Genomic DNA, 21,447 nt, shown 5'->3' on the forward strand with positions numbered 1-21,447 from the left:
GTATCGCCGTGTTCTTGAACTCCTGAGATTCCCGCGAGACATAAACATTCGTCTGAAGAGATGCTGTATAGACAGAAAAATAGCCTCTCTCTCTCACACACACACACACACACACACACACACACACACACACACACACACACACACACACACACACACACACACACACACACACACACACACACACACACACACACACACACACACACACACACACACACACACACACACACACACACACACACACACACACACACACACACACACACACACACACACACACACACACACACACACACACACACACACACACACACACACACACACACACACACACACACACACACACACACACACACGCTCATACATGTACAGTAACTTTCTTACAGAATTTAAATGACACCTACATCATAGCTCGGAACAATAAAATACTTCTTTTTTGACAAAATGATAATTCATTGTAATGATTCATTATACTTAAAATCTTAATTCCATGAAAAATTGATTCTATGCCAAATTAATATAAAGGGTTTCCTCCTTTAAGTAACAAATTAATTTCACAGAATTTATTTAAAAGAATTATTATAAATGTATTGAAAAAGAATTTATTAAAAGGTGTTATCACAAAATCCAGTAAATTCTATCTCTTTCTCTCTCTCTCGTCATATAAAACAAACGAACAACGAAAAAATGCAATTTCTCGCATGATCTAAACTAGTTGAAAAAATTTCAATATTTGTTCAACAAAGTTCTATGTCTTATTAGAGCTGTTCCTGTAGAATAGAAATGAACGCCAGTCAACCGTAGATATCGCATGATTGCGCTGTGATGCATAGAATGTCTGTCATGCTCGTCAGGACGTTCGTCAATCTAGTTATCAGGACAAAAGTTCAGCCACCCATATAATAATTTCATTTTTCTCATTCATAGTCTACATTCGCATTTAAATTGAATATTGATTTGTGTATTATAAAAATAGTTATTTTTTTCGTTAATTAATATAAATCTACAAATGCATTTTGAGAATTATGTTTCTATATTTATATTACATTATAATAATTGAAAATTAGAATTATAAAAAATCATATAAAATATTTTTTACATCAAGCATAAAAGATAAAGGAGGCATACAAAGCTCGGTAAATGCTTGTTTCCCTCTCATCTCGTTTCTTTAAGCATCAGTTATTCCATTAACTTCTCAGGTCAGGTCACTGCATGACAGTAGTTTAATGTTAGATGCTTCCAACATGTCATGTGGCGGAATACATTTTGGAGAATATCACTAAAATGTTTATCTCGATTATACAAAGCGGCTCTCGATGAGCGGCTTTCTGACTCGCGATTCTGACTTTGCAAATGGAGTCGCGTCTTTTCAACAATGGGCAAACAGAGGAACGGTCGAGATTTCCGTGCGCTGAGGACCTTAATTGCGTCCGCGGCAAACATTTGCATTTCAAGGGGCTTTCACTTGTCTGCATAATGTGCATGCATGATACAGGTGCGCGGGCGCGAGTTGGTTCCGGCTGATGGGGACCAGTATAAGTACCATGAGAGAATGCTCCTTGTACGCTCGTGTATACTCATACTGTACACGTATGTAGTGATGAGCTACTCGAGACTCAAACAGGTGCACACTCGTTTAACGGAGCGCGAGCCGACTGTGAAACTCCGGTCGAACGCGATACATTGTCGCACTCCTCGTATGCTTGCGATAAAGTGGATTTTTCTTCATTCTCATGAAAATTCGTTACGTTTAATTGTTGTTAAATATCTCTGTAATTTATATTCGAATGGATCATTTTGTCATTAAAAATAATTCATATTTGGCTCGTGTTAGATTCATTATAAGAGAATTATTGTTTAGCAATTGTTATATTAATTTATATATATATATATATATATATATATATATATATATATATACATAACTCGATACATACATTACACTTAACGATTAATGAATCAATCAACCTGCAATTGCAAACAAATCTATAATCCATGAGCTATTGTATAAATTACGTAGTGTATAATCTAATTTTAGAATTAATAATTCAGCGTTTAATAGAATTTAATTTTCAGTTCATTATTTTACTCTCACATTGCACATGATGAAGCATATATACTGTATAAAAATAATCAATACAAAATAAACGTTCTTTAAATTATTCATTTTTCGCGGAAACATTTTCTTTTCGCGAGAATGTCCCACGCGATGAAGTTGCAATTTTGCGCATTACACGAAACTAAGTGAAACTGGAGCACAAGCGAGTCGGCTGTAAACTACGATTAAAGTTCGAAACGCGCCGTGCCGTACGGGCGTTATCAGTAACGCCATTCGTAACAACGAATCCTCTCTTCGTCCTACATTCTCCCATGATAAAACCTCCCCATATTATTTTCTATATCGTGACTATCTGAGGACGATCCATTGTGTTTCTTATATTATAAGAAATATTACTTTCGCGGGCTTCAGCTCTTAACAACAATTTTAACGTTTTCAATCGTAACTAAATTTATATAATAAAAGAGTAACATCACGAAAATGTTGTATGCATAATAAAATAAAATTTCTGTATTTTTCAAGAATAAATATTTAATATCATTTTTTTAAAGATATAAATATTTTCATGTACTACTAAAGAGTATTAAATTAAATAAAAATTGTAAACAAAATCCTGCAAACGCATTGTGCTCTAATGAGTTAGAGTATTTGTCGTGCAAGAAATCATGTGGGAAATGGTTAGGCTCGCACTAACCAGTAATTCCTAACCAGCGAGCTTCAAATTTCGCCTGGCTCTCTTGTGCGAACGATTTACGCGAAATGCAACGAAGCGTGCACACACCCGTTCATCACGTTTCCCCTCGTCGTTCTCTCGAGCATTGATTTTGTTGCGGCAATCAAGAGAGCCGGACCCACGCTGAAAAGGAGACAGAACGAGATAGAGGCCAGCGGATCGGAATCCAGTGGCTCGTGTAACTCCGATGGAATCGAAAGGTAGTCGTTTGGAAGAAAATCGCGGATCCTCCTCCGCATCCGCGCCCCGCGTTTCTCCATCCGCTCTCTTTCTGGTTTAAACTTTTCCTTTTCGTTTCGTTCTTTCCTCTTGGCTTCCCATTTGGGCAACGGCTATACAGCAATGAACGATCTTCGCAGCATGTCTGACACTGACCGGCAGTTTCTACTTCGCAATGGCGATTATCGTTCAACCTTTCCCCTTGTTATCTTGGATTACGCTTCGTCGTTGTACACGCTGCATTGGTGAATCCAACCTGATATCCAATTAACGATATATTGAGTTACAATGGATCACTGATGTGTGTTAACGACAGATAATGGTTACACAAATATATAAATCAACGACTGATTCGATTTAACTCTGAATTGACTTAAAAAGAAAAGTAAAAATTTGAATAGATTAATAAATTTTATATATGCAGCATACAATTTTATTTTAAAAATTTATTATACATATAAACGATTAATCTATCCATTTTTGGAAAACTATTTTATATAACATGTTTATGTGTGTGTGTGTGTGTGTGTGTGTGTGTGTGTGTGTGTGTGTGTGTGTGTGTGTGTGTGTGTGTGTGTGTGTGTGTGTGCGTGTGTGTGTGTGTGTGTGTGTTTTATTTTATAACATATAAAATACATTAAAATTTTCTACTTTACTTTTCTCAGAATGCTTTCGCTTATATCACACTCTCTTTTTCGTAGAGTGAATCCATCATTTCTGACTACATTTGCTTCCAAGATATCGTACGGCAATCAAACGTTTTGTCTCTCATAAATGTTCGCGTGCTTGTCTCTGAGCAGTCGCGTGCGCGGGCGGAATATCGCGGGCCCGATTTAATCTTTGCACGCGCCCACGAGTCGTTTCTATCGTAATTTTAAACGGGACGCCAGTGCTATTATGCGCAACGATGCCTCAACTGTTGCATGCGAAGGATTAATTTCACGTGCCGGCGCGGAGATCTTGTTTGCAATTTCTTGCCCCGCGGGTATTAATACAGGGCGAAATCTCCGGGCCTGAAATTTCTCCCCCGACCCAATTCGCTCTGTGTACATACCAGCCGCGTGATCCCGTGGGAGATCTAAAGTTCCAGTCATTTCTTGCCCGGCAGGGCAGGTCGCTGAGATGATCAATGCGCTCATCGTTCCCCAAAAGTCCTTTCGCGATCGATATCAATCAAACAACTAATTCCGATGCCTGCACTGAAAGGCCACATTAATCCCGAAAGTTATAGGGACTAAGTTATAAGGACACTATTAAGTGACCGTCCTTAATTAATGCTTATTAATCAACGGGAGAATTGCGTACAAAAGTTATTTTTTCAGCTATTTCATAACTTAATCAGAAAATGTAACTAGCCAGAATTATTGCGTATATATATATATATATATATATATATATATATATGTGTACGATATTGCCAATTAATTTCGAATAAAATTACCAATAATTTCGCGTGCTAGAAATATATAATTTAATTGATTTTGATACATATTAATAATGTCCAAATTTGTTTCACAACAATTATTTTTAAATTACTTTTTTATTAATAATAAAATAATAAAATAAGATATTATTCACTGCTATTCACATATAACAAACTTTAGTTGGATTTAAATGAAAAATATAGTGAAAAAATCTTTCACACACACACACACACACACACACACACACACACACACACACACACACACACACACACACACACACACACACACACACACACACACACACACAAATTACATGTTGAAAAGTACTCGAATTTTACTAGAAACCGATAGGATCTACCCTTGCATTACAAATGTTAATTCAAGCGATTCTACGGATAGCAGTGTTTCTGCTCAGATGGATTCGGAATACTAGCACTACTCCGGTATTTGACCCTACGGCTCTTCAGAAGCCCTATTGCCATCACTAAACTCCCTTTACACTATCGTTCGCATCAGTACGAGCTTCATCGTGTAAGCGCAAGGTCATACCTTGAGAGAAGTTACGGCATAATACTCCGAGCCACTTTCCGGTCCATGCGAAACTTTCAGTGAATTTAGCAGACCGAAATTAATTAACGGAAGACAATGTTCACCTGCGACCACCAAATTGGCTCACTCTGCTTGCAGTTACGAAAATTTGACGACAAATTCAACACTATTGTACGATAATCATCAGACCATAAAATAATCTTCAGACATTTAAATTTATAATATAATCCTAATTAATTAGTGCGACACTATAAATAATAATTTCTTCTAATTTTCTGATTTTATTAATTTTCTGATTAATTATTATCTATTTTTATTTTTTCAATTTAATTATACTGTAATATAGAAAAAGAGATAAAATATTTTATTAAACTTCATTCTGTATTTGCTTAACAATTGGGCTTTAATGGGCTTGTATATTTCTTTCTATCATATTTTTATACCTATTTAATATATTCAACTTTTTTTTTTAAAACAAAAAATTTACAATAATAGTCAGTAAATTCCAAATAACAGCTTGGTTAAATTGATTATTATAATAACAAAGTACAATTTTCTGTGTCAACATTAACACGAAACTTAGTTCGTCATTTGATCGACATAGAATAATTTATTCTATCGATTATCCGCTCAAGTGGCATAGTCAGCGCGTGTGATCGACATGCTGAAACTCAGTTAAAATCGCCGACGACGCGGCAAAAATTTTTAATGCACAAACTGTCAAGCACGAACGGCGCGAAAATCCATTAAAATTTTCGAGCGCCATTAAGAACGACGACGTAACTGTTTTTCTAGACAAGATGTCGAAAGTCCTTCCGTTATTAATATTTTCATAATGTTACATCTTCTTTCATAGGATTGTGCAAGTTACAAATTGTTTTTGCACAAAATAAAAGACAAGCGTGCACAGTTTTTCTCAAGCCATTTGCATCTTAATATATCGCGTATAAAGAGTTAAGATAAATACGCGAGGAAAAAAACCGATGCATTTCGTAATTACTTTCGCATTGAATCAAACTTTTTAATGTAAAACGAGTGAATTTAAAACAAATGTTTATTTAATTTATTGATTACGTGAAGTTTATACTTTTTATATTTTTTTTTTAGAGATCCCTCGATCTGACGATTGTTCCTCGATGGTCTATCCTTTAAGAAAATTTATGTTATAATAATGAATAATGAATAATAGAGAGTGGACTTACCTTGACCCAGGTTTCGTGTTTGAATTTCACCGATTCCCAAAAACGGACACCTCCCTCTCGTTCGCGCACGTTTTACAGCCTTTGTAGAGCGCTTCGTATAGAATCGCCGTGTCGCCGTGTCTTTCTAGAGAAAAGAGGAAACAACTGCCATCAATCTCGGTCACGCGAACGACAGTTTGCGAACTAGTCGATCGCGCCTGATTTGAAAATTACGAAAGTCGAGAGTTTACACTGCCGATCGCAACGGACGTGAATAAAGACATCAATGGCAACACGTTGAATGGCGTCTTGAAGCGGAAACCGTCGCGTACAGATAATGCCACATGTTTGTTCTCTTAATATATTACATACGATGGGTTACGGAAAGTTTAGACAAATTGCCGCGGGCTAAAGTCATTATATTTCGTTTATAGAACAAAGTTAAGAGCATTCCAGAAAATACGTGTCGAGTAATTTCGTCTAACAAAGACGATGTTTACGTAGTAGTATTATGGTTATTATGATATTCGTATAGAATAAACTGATGAAATTTTCAAATTACATTAATGTAGGTACAATAATTGTTTCAGTGATGATGTATACATAATATATAGTATTAATTAATTATTCTGTATTAATTAACTGTTGTTATAAGCTACGTATTATATATAGTATAAATGCTTTTGATAATATCAGCGTTTCCGACATGTGATGCTCACGTGTTTGGTATTTGTTATACAGTATTATGTTACCTTAAAAATAACACTAATATATTGTTTAAATCTATATTTTCTAATTAATTGGTAAAATAATAATAAGAAAATATTGGTATAGGTTAAAAAAATATATCTAAAAGACATATTAAAAGAAGGTTGTCAACAGAACTGCGAAATAAGTCACAAATAAGTGTGTAATTCTATTTCCTTCTTTGTATATAAAATTTAATAGTAAAAAAAATACGCGGATCGAAGCGTTTTCTATATATTGGGAAATTTCCTCTTCGCGGAGCGAAACTTTAAGAGAAAGTAATTTGAATATTTCGCTTCACGTGTGCGTACGTTTCATCGACGTTCACAGTCTGCTTCGTAATTTCAACCGCAAACATGGCTCACGCGATACGATTCATATACCACGAAAACATCGCTCCAGGAAGCTTTATATCAACGATCTTCAAAGAGCGGAAAATAGCGCCGCGCCTTCTCATCCTCCCTCTCTCCACGTACATTGCCGTATTTTCGTCCTGCCTTTCTTGTTTCATTCGGGATACTCCGCCCAGTCAGTCTTTTCGGCACACTTTATCGCGTACTACATTGGAAGCGGTTCATGTATCCGCCATAACGGCGCGTAATTCTTTTCCTTTTTGACAAGGATCTCAGATAGTGAAAATGAGATTTTCAGGAGCAATTTGAAGCGAATTTGCCTGCAAAAGGGTCGAGATGGGGGAACAGATTCAAAAACGAAGAGGAAGGTCACGTTGAAGAAACATGACTACGTCGACGATAACAGCAACGGCTACAACGAAGAAGATGAGGAAGAAAGAAAGACGACTGCAGTACGGGCAACTTTATTATGGCTTCTATTCAGCATCTCAGATTTTTCCGTTGAGTCAGCTTTTGCATCGTACGCTGTAACTCTCGAGATTTTTCAGCAAACAAAACACCACGAAACCAATCCATGGAGATCTTTTGTAAACGCATCTTTTGTAATGCGCGTTTCACCTATGCAAAGCACACAATAGTGTAACACTGGTCGAAGCGGCGTTAAAGTTATTTAAGCCATATTAAGACTTAGGGATGTTCAAAGTAAGGCGAAATTGCGAGGCTGGCACTATATATCCCAAAGTAATCCGACATATCTTTCGCCTTAATCCCCAAGACCGGATACGTGCGGCGCAAACTTGCCCCACAACTTTCCCCTGAGAAAATTTCTGAGAAAATTGCGCTAACCGCAGAGTTCGTCGATATGTGAGGAAACTCGTGTCGTGTATTTACCAGTATGTATACATATTCAGAAATCCATCAGTAACGAAAACATAAACCACGACATTGAAGTTGCTAAACTGCATCGCAAATTGCATGCGTAATAACTCTGCAATCGAGTAAACAAAGTGAATCAAATCGTTTTCAAATTAGGTAGAATAAAACGAAGTCGAGGGAGATTTTTTCACTCTTTTGTCCGGCAAATAGCGCATTAAATCGCAACAATGGTGCTCGCGCGAGCTGTGAATTTCACGTTACTCTATTGATGGTCTCTTTCAATGCTTCGAATGAAGATTGATCGACGAAGAATGACGTAGTACAACGTAACATTTCATAGATACAAAAATCGTTTTAGTTACTACTAGCACTGCGTACTATATACATAGTTTCTAATTATATTTTGTTTGGCTATTTTTTTTATTTTTTTCAAACTATTTTTTATATCTTGAAATTGCCAGAATTTCAAATTCGATTTGTATAATAGTATAACAGTAGATTTAAATAAATTAATCTATCTATCGTTTGCTCACCGCAAAAAAGTAACAGTCAACTATATACCGCAGACTTTCTAAATTTTCCATCCTTGTTTCCGCCAATATAGGAGCTGCACAAATTTCCATAAAATTGGGAAACTGCGGCTGAAACGAGGGTAAAGTCTAGAATGTCGTATAAATTCAAACTTCCGCATCCCAAATTTCTTTCCGCCGATATGAACCACATTCTGGCATATGTAAAGAGAAATTAAATTTTCACGAACAAGAAACTTTACGATTTAATATAATATATTTTTTGTTAAACTAATTTATACATTTTTTTAAATATTAATAAAACTATTTATCAACTGAATTATAAAAAATCGGATTAAAAATGTAATTTGTTTTAAAGAAGAAATTAAACAAATAATGATACATCAAAAAGAGCTAAAAACTTTTCAAAACTTTTAAAAATATTTTTATGATCTATATATAGTTAAAAATCTAAAAATTGTATAATGTGTATAAGATATTCAGTGCAAATTCATTTTTATATATATTTCCATCCTTCAGAAAATTTCACGGATATACTTTCAAATTGCTACTCGAAGGACGAAAGTTATTTGATGTTCGTACAAGTACATGTCGATTTTTTCCAATGAACCAACTTTGCAGAAATAAAAATGGAAAAGTTTTCGAAAGAATTGGTGCCATGAAAAGCCACGACAAGCCACCCTGGTTAAGCAAGAAAGAGCACTTTGAAGCTGGCCTGGTACCATCACATTCGAGTGGGTAATTTCTCCAGGTTTTTCGTGACGACGGCAATCCGACGCTTCAATCGTTGGTAGTTTTACCTTTAAATTCTTTTATTTGTCGACGTCGCTCTTATTTGTAAAGATTCAATTATTTAAGTGCTATTTAATCGCACACAATTTCGATATTCTTTGATTTCAAAATTTAATTTAAATGAATCTATTATAACTAACATATATTTTAGTATTTTCTTGTAAGAAATTAAAAGTCTAATTTTATGAAACAGGTATAATTTATTTAATATAAAAAATTAAAAATTCAAAAATATCTTAAAAATTTTTATTTTATGTTGAAAAAATTCTTATTTTATGTTTATACGTATAGATCTAGCTTCTTAAATAACATCATCGTTACTGTTTCCTTACTTATCAAATTTTTTCGTTCATTAACATCCCTTTAATTTAACATTTTCACTCATATTGCCCTTTGATTTTGAATCTTTTGAACTTTTGCACATGATCTCACTCAACACGGCAATTTTCCCCCTTCTTTTGTGAAGAGTCTAGCAATCCGAATCTTCAAAACGAGATCGTTACCGGGTTCCCTTCACTTTGAACACATCTCCGGTACAGCAGTCGAACGCAGCTTCACCTTTCATTATCGTACTTCAAACTGACTTACAAAAACGTAACACTATAGAACGTAACGTAACACTATAAGAACTTGTACGCCAAGAAATTCTACAAAAGGAAAAAATTAATATTAGGAACAACAACATTACTATTTAATATTTTTTTGTAACTCAACATAATAAAAATAAATGATAACTTATTAATGTTTGTAATTTATTAATGATATAAGTCTAATTATATTAATAATATATAATATTTAATAATTAATAATATATAATAATATATAATAATATATAATATATAATAATATATAACATTAAATTTATTTATTATTTATTATTATTTATTATTTGTTACATGATTGATAAGCAAGTAATTTTTCACTGTTTGATAATTTTATCATTATAATACGGTTTTTTATAATATTGCATTGTATTATATAACAATTGCGTAAATAAAAAAATATTATTATTACATTCTTCTCAAAATTTAATATATATAATTGTTTAAATGTACAAGAAATAAATTATTTTTAAGAGGAAATTCTTGTATTGAGAGCGAGGATTTTGGTACGAAAGCATTTTTAAAATCCAAATCAAATGTCGCGGAAAAAATCCATCGTCAAAAGTTAATTGCTTTTTTATGATTAAGAAAATCTTCAATGAGAATCTAGCGCCAATAAAAGTGATAAAAGCAATGCAGATATTGGTAATTGCCATCGGCGATAAAGACGAAGGAAATAAACGAGATACTGTTTCCGAGGCACTTTCAGAAAAATACGTGGCGTGTACTTGCGGCATCGTGCTGCTACAACCTGCATTAGAACCGAGCATTTCCCATTATTTTCCCACTATTCCTGGTTCAGATACTTTGCCGGATTTTACTACCGAAATAGCGAATTCAATTTCAAATGTGATAACAACTCAAAAGCAGTTAGAAATTATTGATAATCTCTATTTGTATTTCGAAAACAATTTACCTATTATATTTGTAGAAATTATATCATCGAAACTTTCTACATAAAAAATAAACGTATTATAAAAAGATAAAAAGATATGTGTAATCTGTGTAAAAAATCGGTTTTTGTTTTTTTTTCGAAAGAAAACAATATATATTATGTTAATACACACACACACACACATAGATTAAAAAGTTACATACAATGTATTTTATAAATGTATTTAACAAATTTCTTTCTAAGATCCATTATATTTTTAACGGTAATATATATTTAATAATATTTGAAATCTGTTTAAGATAAGTTTTGGAAAAAGTAATTTTTTATAACAAATCATATACATTAAGCTTCATGAACTTGCAATCGTTTCTCTTTTTAGCAAAAGCTAAATCTGGGTGTATATATATTTAATTACATACATTTAAGTTCATTAACTTAATTAACCGAAGACGCAGTAAATAACTGAATTGTACTGAATTAATGAGAATACCGACTCAAAACATGGTAGATACGTAATTAAAAGTCGCGCAAATTTTAACTTTCATTTTATATTGCATGGTAGAGTAAACAAGATAATCTGTAACATTCCATGCGCATAAAAGATTTTCATGAAACTCGCTCTACCTGCTTGGAAAATGTAATTATACATTTATCCATTAGTAAGATTATATATATATATATATATACAGACTTCAATATTTCATTTTGCTTTTATTTGTTGCAATAGTTTATACAGGAATATATTTGAATTATTCTTGAAATTATTCTTCTTCGCTTTATAAAAATATTTATAATAAAAGCAGGAAATAATTAAATGCATAGATTTAAAAAATGCAAAAGTTTCTAATATTTCTTTAAATTCTCATATTTCTAAAACATTTTTTTTCTTGCTAAAAAAAAAAGAGAAAAGGAAAATATACTAGAGCTTTATTATTCCAGCATGCTAGTTAACGCATGCACATAAATTGCTCCTGTTGTGCAAACTTTTCCGAGAAATCCACATAAAAGAATTGCAATAGCCAGCGCATCTTTAGATATTCAGTTAAATCTACAATGGTCTACCGTTATTCAAGTAGAGAAGCGCAGTGAACAAACATCGAGAAAATATTCGGTACGCTGGAGATCATGCCGTTCCGAATAACGGCGAATGGCCATCGACGATCCAGGAAGGAGGCCATGTTCGCTGGATATAATAAAAGCGTTCGTTCGTCGAGCAGTGAACCTTTGGCGATATTGAATAGCATGATCGTGGTGCAAGGGACCGAGCTGTAAAACCATCGATACGCTTGTCGAGCACTGCACCTACTAGTCCGGTTGAGCGCGGATACGAATACGCGTCTGACCAATACTCGACTGCACTACTGAAAATTAGGAGCGAAGTTCTCAAATAGCATGGGATATCTGCTATATATAACGAGTTAATTCAATGCTATCGGACAATGGAAATTCTACACGGAAGATAAATGTAGAACTTTCTCGTAATAATATTCTCGAGATTTGTACTTATTTTAATAAGAATATTATTTTTTGCGAAAAATTGAAATAAAATTGACGATAAATTGATTATGTAAAGTATATATTATTAGTGTATACAAAAACCTATGTACTACTTCTTTTGAAATGATTGATAAGGTAAGAGAATTTTTGAAAATTTTAAAATTAAAAAAAATCAGAATTATAATTTAGCAGAATTTAACAGAGTATCAATTTTTATAAACTTACGTGAAAATAAATTCCTAAATAAAGTAAATCGCGATCTTGAAAAGCCGAGTCTCCCTTCCTTCCAAGCTCGCAAAAAATTTGTCGGCGCGCAAAATATTTCATAAGGATACGAGAATTATTCACCAGCCGATGAATGATTGGTCACATTACCAAAAAATGGAGCCGATAATCGAATTTTTCCAGCGAAATCCATCATGCGCGCTAGGGGAGCGGTACGATTATCGATTATCACCGCGCGGTGTAGCATTCCGCGCGGCACCGCTGCCGCGATTAATGCTTAACAATATACGCCGTGGATTAAGTGCACTCGGCAAGAGTAATCGATGTTGGTACCTGACGGTCTGTGAATGACTGATCGACACCGTTTCCGCATCCTCGCATTTCTGTCTCGCGTCGCAGTGCCATTGTTCGTTAACTAATTAGATTCTCCTCGAGATTAATTTGAAGATCTGTACGAAGCGAGAACGGAGGAGCCGCCGATTATTATTGCTTGTCAGAATAATCGACGACTGGATATACGGCAGAACATGATCGACTAGCGACAACTGAGTGTAGTTGATGGAACAAAGCCTCTCGTTAGGTATTGCTTGTTAGGAAAATAAGGCACCACTGTGTTAATAGCCATTATATCTGACTTGAATGGCGAGCCCACAAATAATCATAATATAATTCTCAATGAAAATATTATGAATAGATGTAATTAAAAAAATAGTTTAAAAAAAGAATATTAAAAAAAAATCTTAAAAATTTAGAAATTGACGAGAATCCTTTGAATTATTCTAAGACAATTCGATAGTAAAAAATTTTATTTTCAGAAAATCAATAAAGAAGAAAATATTTGGCGTTGAAAGCTATGAAAAATATGATAAAAAAATAAAATAGAAAAATATAAGCGAAGAAGGAAAAGGAGAACTCAACAAAAATACCGTCGGCACCATATCAGAATAAATACAGAAATTAAATCACGAAATAATGATCCATTATTACACGCTAAAAATAGCATATAAACATCTTGCAATGTGAACAATTTTATCCTCAAGGAACGCTTTACTACCAAACTTTTCAGAATCAATCCGCTTAATCGGTCATATATGACATGTAACTCAGATGAATCCATCATTTTGTGTAATCTAAAACATTTATGATAGGAATTCCACGTGAAGGAAATTTTGATGCATGAAAGAAATTTTGGTTATCTTTTAACAATCTTATTTCTTTTATAAACAACTTTAGATATTTTTTAGACATGATATACTATGTAAAGTATCATTTAAAAAAAAGTTCATATAATAAATGTATAAGATATATAATATTAAAAATATTGTAACGTTATATATAAATTTAATCGCAAAAATGTTTGCGTCAAACATTTTTTGTTTCCTATGTTGTTTTCTATGTTAGGTGTACTGCGAGTGTACTGTTTTTAGTTGTAGCAAAATACATAACCAATTTAAAAACTCAAGTTATAAAAATATTACTACCGTTTTTTTCAGTTGCAAATGTAATTACAGTAGTTTGGACGGAAACTGCAGTAAAAGCAGTAAAGCAGGAATTTACGAAAAATACGTAGCGCATACGCATTTATGCAGAAAGCGAGATGGAAGGAAGCAAACATTTTTTTACAACGCTCTCGAAAAATAATTTTTATGTTTCGCATACAAGAAGAACGAAAGTAATGCAACCGACATAAATCTGAGAATCGTGCTCATCTATGGCGTCGTTAATAATCTCTGAGCATGATCCTTTTTCTTCCGTTCTGTATCTTTCACGTGACGCGCAACAGCCAGCGGGCAGGCCGGTGCCGAATTAATTACAACGATAAATCATCCGATCTCGTGCTGACCTCTCTCGAGTCACTCCCCTCGGTCTTCGTGCCAAAAATAAATTAAGTACTAATTAATTTGTAATAAATACCTATATCTCTCCATAAAAAATGAAAAATGCCGTGTTATGAAAAATGCCGTGTACAATATTCGCTCTTTGAATAAAAAAATATATTAAATATGATATCAATTAAATTAATTATATGAAATTAAAAAATGTCAAAAGCTATCAAAATTAGACGAATGACAAGTTCATATTTCATCATCGTGAATAATTTGGAAAATAAAATTTGGCATGGCAGCCCTTTATATATTGGTGACTTAACGAACGTATTCACAGATTTTTAAATCGCGCACAATTTTCCAGCCGAGCCGAGAGAGCTCGGATAACAGTGAGCAAGACACTACGAAAAAGACAGAAGCGAAAATTTATTCGCGCTAAATGACGGGGTTTGCTCATGGTAAACGCGGGATCTAATTCGCGATCAAATTACAAACTGTCTCCAGTAAAGCGTTGAAAATTTTTATCGAATTTACCGCGGGAACGAAACGCCCGCTTCGCAATATATCGCATATACTGAATAAAAAATAGGCATCTTCTCTTCTAAAATATGTTTGATACTATAATTAATGTTTATCTCCGTTAGACAAGTGCATAAAAAATTTTACATTACCAACGCGTACATTCAATCTTGGCTATTAATTATTAAGCTTATCCTTCGTTATTCTCTGTCAGTTAATTGAAATATTTCAAATGACCATATTTGTAATTCCATTTCATTAATATCCTGCGAAACGAATAAGCATTGACAGCTTTAGAGTTATGTTATCAGAAACATGCGAAATTCCACAACTTTACAATTACTTTACACTTTCCGTAATATTACAATTTTTTATTAGATATTTATTAAATATCAATTTCAAAGGTACGTCGAACTTATAAAAACAAACGTAGAAACAGAGGAGTCATTGAAACGTGAAAATGGACTTTGAAAGAACGACTCTAGCAGACACAAAGAGCAACAAACACGAGAAAGAAAAGACGGCGCAATGACAGACGGGGCGGAAAACCCCGGCATTTCCGCGGGCAAAAAGGCCATCATGAGGGACGGAAGGGGGATTCTCCGCTTCCGCAGTTTCTTCTTCCTTTCGTCCTACCCCCGACTGGCAACAACGGCACCCCCGGGAATCCACGGCGTGAATGCAAAATCATACTTGCCATGACCGCGCCGAGCCCTCCCCGGAGAGCAACAAGCCTGGTAATTACAAAATTATTACTCGCCGTTCCCGCGATAGCTCTTGCGAGAGCTGAGTAACGAGACTGGCTACTGGCATTTTTGCACATGCGAGCACATGCAGCTGCAGCTAACGTCGCGCTTGTAGTAATTGAGTCTTTAATCCCGCCTACGCCTTTAGATTATTCCGGTAGACAATACACTGGAGATTTAAAGAACTCTTTTAAATCCTCGATCTCTTACAACTCGAACTACTTTTGTTAAATCATGATAATATATGCGTCTATATATTATTGGAATATTCTGCAGATTTTTAGTAGCGTTTAATGGCTTTTAAATTATTATCACGTTAATTTCGTAACTGTTTCAGAAATTAAAGAAATATAACGTTCAGTTTATCAACTCCATAACCGGTTTTAAAATTACAGCAATAAAACCATTTTAAATATATCAAGCGTTCTAAAAGAGAAAAACAGACATTAATATTTCGACATTTATATTTCGATTTCAATTCTTCACACATCCGGTGAAATTGATATTCTAAACTTCTATTTTATTCTAAAAGTTTATAAAAATGCTAATTAAGCATAAAACTTACGATAATAATCAAATTCTAATGATCAATCGCGGTATTTCACTACTATTGGAAAAAATAAACTAGGATTTAACGCATTATTGCAGTATTATCGTAACTTAAAGCGATAAAATTGTTATGCATATTTAACACCCTTCCAATAACGGACGTCGATCAATATAATCCGTCATATTAGATGAAAACAAAAATATTTTTTGATGCGGAAAATACCTCTACGAGTTTCTCGTTCGCGGAGTTTCCGTTCCTCGACGTATTCCCCTGTTATATCGGCGTTACACACAAGAGCTATGGAATAACAGAGCAGATGTAATATTAACGTGCAAATAAAAACGGAGAACATAGTGGAAGTCGCCGAGCGAGAAATGCGCACAAAGCGCAACAAACAAGCTAAGCCCGCGAGGCATAGGAATACGGACAAAGCGAGAAAATACATTGTAGCTCCTGATCATTGGAGGATAGTAAGCTGGGTAAACGCGGGATATTCTGCAACTTGCTCTTTATACCGCTAATGAATAGCAACAACGTAATTCTATCCTAGTAATTTATATCACGCAGCTTTTAACCCCCTCCCTCCCTGTTGTGTTAGTAAAATATAACAGTACAGCATCATTTTACCATATTGCAGTGCTGCTGCGCACATTTAGTTCTAAAATAAAATGTGATATTTTTTGTATACAACATATTTATTTCTCGTTCTGTGAAAATAATTTTTTACTAAACAGGATATTTTCCATAAAATGAGATATTTAGAAAAATATGTTTCGCTCAATTTCTATATCTTCACAAAATATTAAAAACATTCAAACAAAAAAAATTACAAAAATTTTATTTTTTTCATTGTTATAAACATTCGCAATGATGATGTGCAAAATTGTTAATTATTAGAATTTTATCTTGAAGTGCTACGGAACTAGCCTAGAACTAAGAGAACTCTCAACGGAGATCATAATATTCGATTGCCTCTTGTACATATTTTGCGAGAGAAATATGCATGAAGCATTAGCGCATTTTTGATTTTTCGAACCTCAATAAAAAAAAAACAGAATAATTAGTTTTTTAGAAAATGTCCGAATTGTATATTTGTGTAGCGTTCATAAAATACACTTAGTATAAGTGCTCTTGCACCTGTTCCATACAAATTCAACACTAAATTGCATGGCGTACTATATAGACGACCAACAATATTTATGAGCAAATTATGCGGACATCTTACTCGCTCGTACGTAAAACAGAAATTTTGTTCGAGATAATAATTCATATTATTTCTGGTCGACGCAATTTTTTGCTATACCACTGCTATAAATATGTAATTATCGTAAAGGAAAAAATATCTCTCAGCATAAAATAAATAATTGAAGAATATAACACAGTAAAACATTAATTAATTCCGTCATATTTAATATTACGCCAACTGCGTTAACATAATTAAATTTTTTTCTCTTTTTATAAACAACAAAAAAGTAGCTTATCATAAATGTTACAAATTATAAAAATAATTACCACGTATTAAAAATATCAATATCATTTGTGACAATGCTTGCATGATAAAAAAAAAATTAGTGAAATAACAAATGGCAATAGAAGCAACATCATTTATATAAGGTATAACTGTCGAAGTATTGTAAGGTCATGAAAAACGAGGCAGTCCGAAAATGGATCATCTATCCGCACGCAGGTGTTGTAAGAATTATTGGGTCGCTCGCGGACGGAAACATTCGCTAACATTGCGTCCTAGAAGATATATCACCCGGCGAGAAGAAATTTACAAGCTACACTCTCGGTCATATGGAACTTCTCGCGCGCTAACTTGCGCCAGCAATCCATCCTGGCGAAGTTCGCGCAATGGTAAAACTTTTGGAAGAACTGTAAAACTACGGTGGACGGAATAGAATTCGTCGCGGATTACGAAGGAGAAACTGAAGCGGTACTTCAGCACGGAATATTTTTTGCATTTTGATTCTTTCACCTGAATTGTAAAACTCGAAATCCCGAACATACAATCGAAGAATGCAATTTCTTGTTATTAGGATTATTAATAAAAAATATATCTGTATATATATATATATATTTATTTCTTGGCATATAAAATAATAATTATTGTATTATATGCTTTTGCACGTTACGACAACAAAGTATTCCGATCTTATTCATTTGCACTCAAAGTTATATCTTATATTTCTAACGCAGCGGTAAATTTTTCAATCAAAACCGAAATTGCTACAATTTTCTGCATGTTGCGGGCATTACTGCATTTCGCGATACAACGCAACGTAACTGATACATATTCGAGAAAGGGTGCACGAGCGGAAGAGAGTTGAAAGTGCTACGATACTTCACAGATCTAGTCACTGCAAGCTTCTTTCCGACAAACTTCATCGAAAGTTTAGTGCGCTGCGGAAGCGTATTCCATCGCGAGATTCTCACAAACTTTCCTGTATCTGTATTGTTTCTTTCTTTTTTTCCGTTCTTCCCTCCCTTGTTTTCTTACGCGTCCATCCCGTCTGTCTCTTTCTTTTGCCCTCATGTCCTTTTTTTATTCGACATTTCCAATCGTTGCAAGCTTACGAGTAACACGTACTGCTGCTTTCAGCAAAATCGAACTTTCTTTCTGCGGTTGACGTTTCTGAGATAACTCTCCGTGCAGAAGTATTGTATACTATATTTCTGAAGTCAAACATTTCTCTGCAACTATTATATAAATTCTTCAAATCTAATGGATTTAGAGAAAATAAATATTTTTTTTTAATAAAAGCTTAATTAAACTTTATATCTTTTTTCTAAAGATTATTTTCCATATTAACTATCTCTTACAAAAATTAAACAAAATTAAACTATCTCTTAAAATTTCATTACAATTCCATTACAAAATTTTAATAATATCATGCAATGTTATAAAATTATATATTAATGATATATAATTTGTCACAATACTCATTTGCAAAATCTTTTAACTACATTAAATTACGTAAAATATTGAATTAAAAGAGTTGTGAACGACAGCAACTTGCATTATTTTAATCTATTAGCTCAAAACAATCGTCCGCTGGCGGAGACAATAGTGCCGGAAGAATTGCACAAGCATCAATTTCTATAGATCCAGCCACAATGCATTCTTTATATCTATAACTTCCAAGAATTAAGGATAAGCATCAGGTTATCCTTCGATTACTGGCTAATGCAGCCGACGATATCAGAAATAAAGAATAATCTAAAATCCATTAAATCGTAAATAATCACAGTAACAATTTTAAAATCAAAAGGAATTAAAAAATAAGAAAATATTTGAACATTTTACATTTCTAAGCACTGATACTTGCCACAAGAAAAGTTGGAAAAGGAAAGATGTAATGAAACATAAAAGATGTATTAGTATGAATAATGAATATTGAACGAATGTGTTACGAATGAATAATTCGATGTTCAAACTTCACTTTACTACTTTTCCAAGTTTCGCAATCTGAGACATGAATATTCACATTTTGCTTCGTGAATTGCTTACGGCTTATGTTTTTCTTAGCTGACAGATTGCAAAAGGCGGATAAAGAATGGCAAGAGACAAGAGAGACAAGAGAGACAAAAACTCAGGAAGAATTACAAATGAACATTTTTTGAAAGACGGAGAGCGCCTGTAATCTCTTAATTAAATAGCTAAGCAGCGTATATCTTCGAAAAGAAAAAATTAACGAATAATCCTGCTTTATCGCGAGGAATCCAAATACCGAGACGTCTTGTCGCAGAAATAATCCTTTAAAATGCCGCCACGCTCATTGTCTTCAATCCGCAGAGAAGTAATCTTCCTTCTTTTAGTTTTTTTCTTTCTTCTTTACAATCAAATGACGCAGCTACAATAATGATTAAATGTTTCGAGAATTTGTTTTATTATATCCCACAAAAGAGTTATCAAAGCGCTTATACAAATAATATAAAAAACACGATTATTGCTGTCACAAAAATTTTTTTTCTTTCTACGTAAAATTAAATACAATTTTTTTCAGAAATTATTTAGAGTATTTCATTCACTAATTTTTATATTAATAAAAAATGTTAAGTTTTTTTATAAAAAAGAATTTTACAAATGCAGCGGTTTAGAAGTCATTTAGCAAAACATGAAATTAAATAGACTAAAATAGAAACTAAATTGCTGTACAAGCCAGAATGTTAGAGAAACTCAACTTCCAATAATCACTAGTTTGCAAATTCTACGAATACCGAACTGTCACAATTCTTTGAAGACCAAGAAAGTTTTCAAGAAGTTACAAGCAACACGAAGCAATATATAAATATATAAATCTAGTTACTGAAAGTTAAAGAAATTTTGATGAATGTCTCTTTTACCTCTCGGAAAAAATATCAAAAATTTAATTTAAAATTCTTGTGATATTTTATATTGTATGATAAATCCGATAATTTTCTTGTGATATTTTATACTGTATGATAAATCCGATAATTTTCTATTAACTCCAAAATGTTATATAAACGTTATATAATACAATAGTTATATCTATATAATACAATAAAAATAGTTTAACGATGTTAACAGCTACATTAACTTTTCTCAATTCAGGAAAAAATAGGAATATAAATTTCTTGTCGCCCTATCCTTCGAAAAGATATTAAGATGACTTCTGCTCTATAAACGTTGGAATGGTGAAATGACGATGTTGGGAATGGAATGGAACTGGTGATTGCTATTGCTACGGGAATTCTACAAGGACTAATCTAACGAACCACCCCTTTGAGAGATTAGAAATTAAGGGGGAACGGGTTGAAATGCGACTGTTGAAGGAAAAGCAAATATTTCTCCGTCATGCCTCATATACATATATACATATAGCAAGAAATATATTAACAACAGCGTATGTCAATAGCAAAGCAGCTGCGTTGATCTTGTAACTTATCTAGGAAATTAATTTCACGAAATTACGAATATTTTTAATAATAATTAATTGCAAATGATAATATTTTATAAAACACAAAATGTCAAACGTCAACAGAAAACATTTAATGCGAAATATATCTTCTACCAATAAATCTTCTTCCAATAAGTTCTAAAAAATGTTAAGATATGCAATTTCATGTCGAATTCTGATCAGACTGAGTTGTCGT

General features: G+C 33.4%; 1 protein-coding gene across 5 annotated transcripts in view; it reads right to left on the bottom strand.

Annotated features, from left to right (window-relative positions):
* LOC105422842 (uncharacterized) overlaps positions 1-21,447 on the bottom strand; it is a 113,118-nt gene that overhangs the window by 60,584 nt on the left and 31,087 nt on the right. For 3 of the 5 annotated variants that reach the window (XM_089082310.1, XM_089082309.1, XM_011632380.2), the window contains exon 2: positions 6,193-6,316. The exons of the other annotated variants lie outside the window; for them this stretch is intronic. The gene's annotated coding sequence lies outside the window, so the exon portion shown is untranslated. The remainder of the gene's footprint in view (positions 1-6,192; positions 6,317-21,447) is intronic. 5 annotated transcript variants of the gene reach the window in all.

Source organism: Pogonomyrmex barbatus, unplaced genomic scaffold (assembly GCF_055798465.1).
Source record: "Pogonomyrmex barbatus isolate J1 unplaced genomic scaffold, ASM5579846v1 scaffold6, whole genome shotgun sequence".
NCBI classification, from domain to species: Eukaryota; Metazoa; Arthropoda; class Insecta; order Hymenoptera; family Formicidae; genus Pogonomyrmex; species Pogonomyrmex barbatus.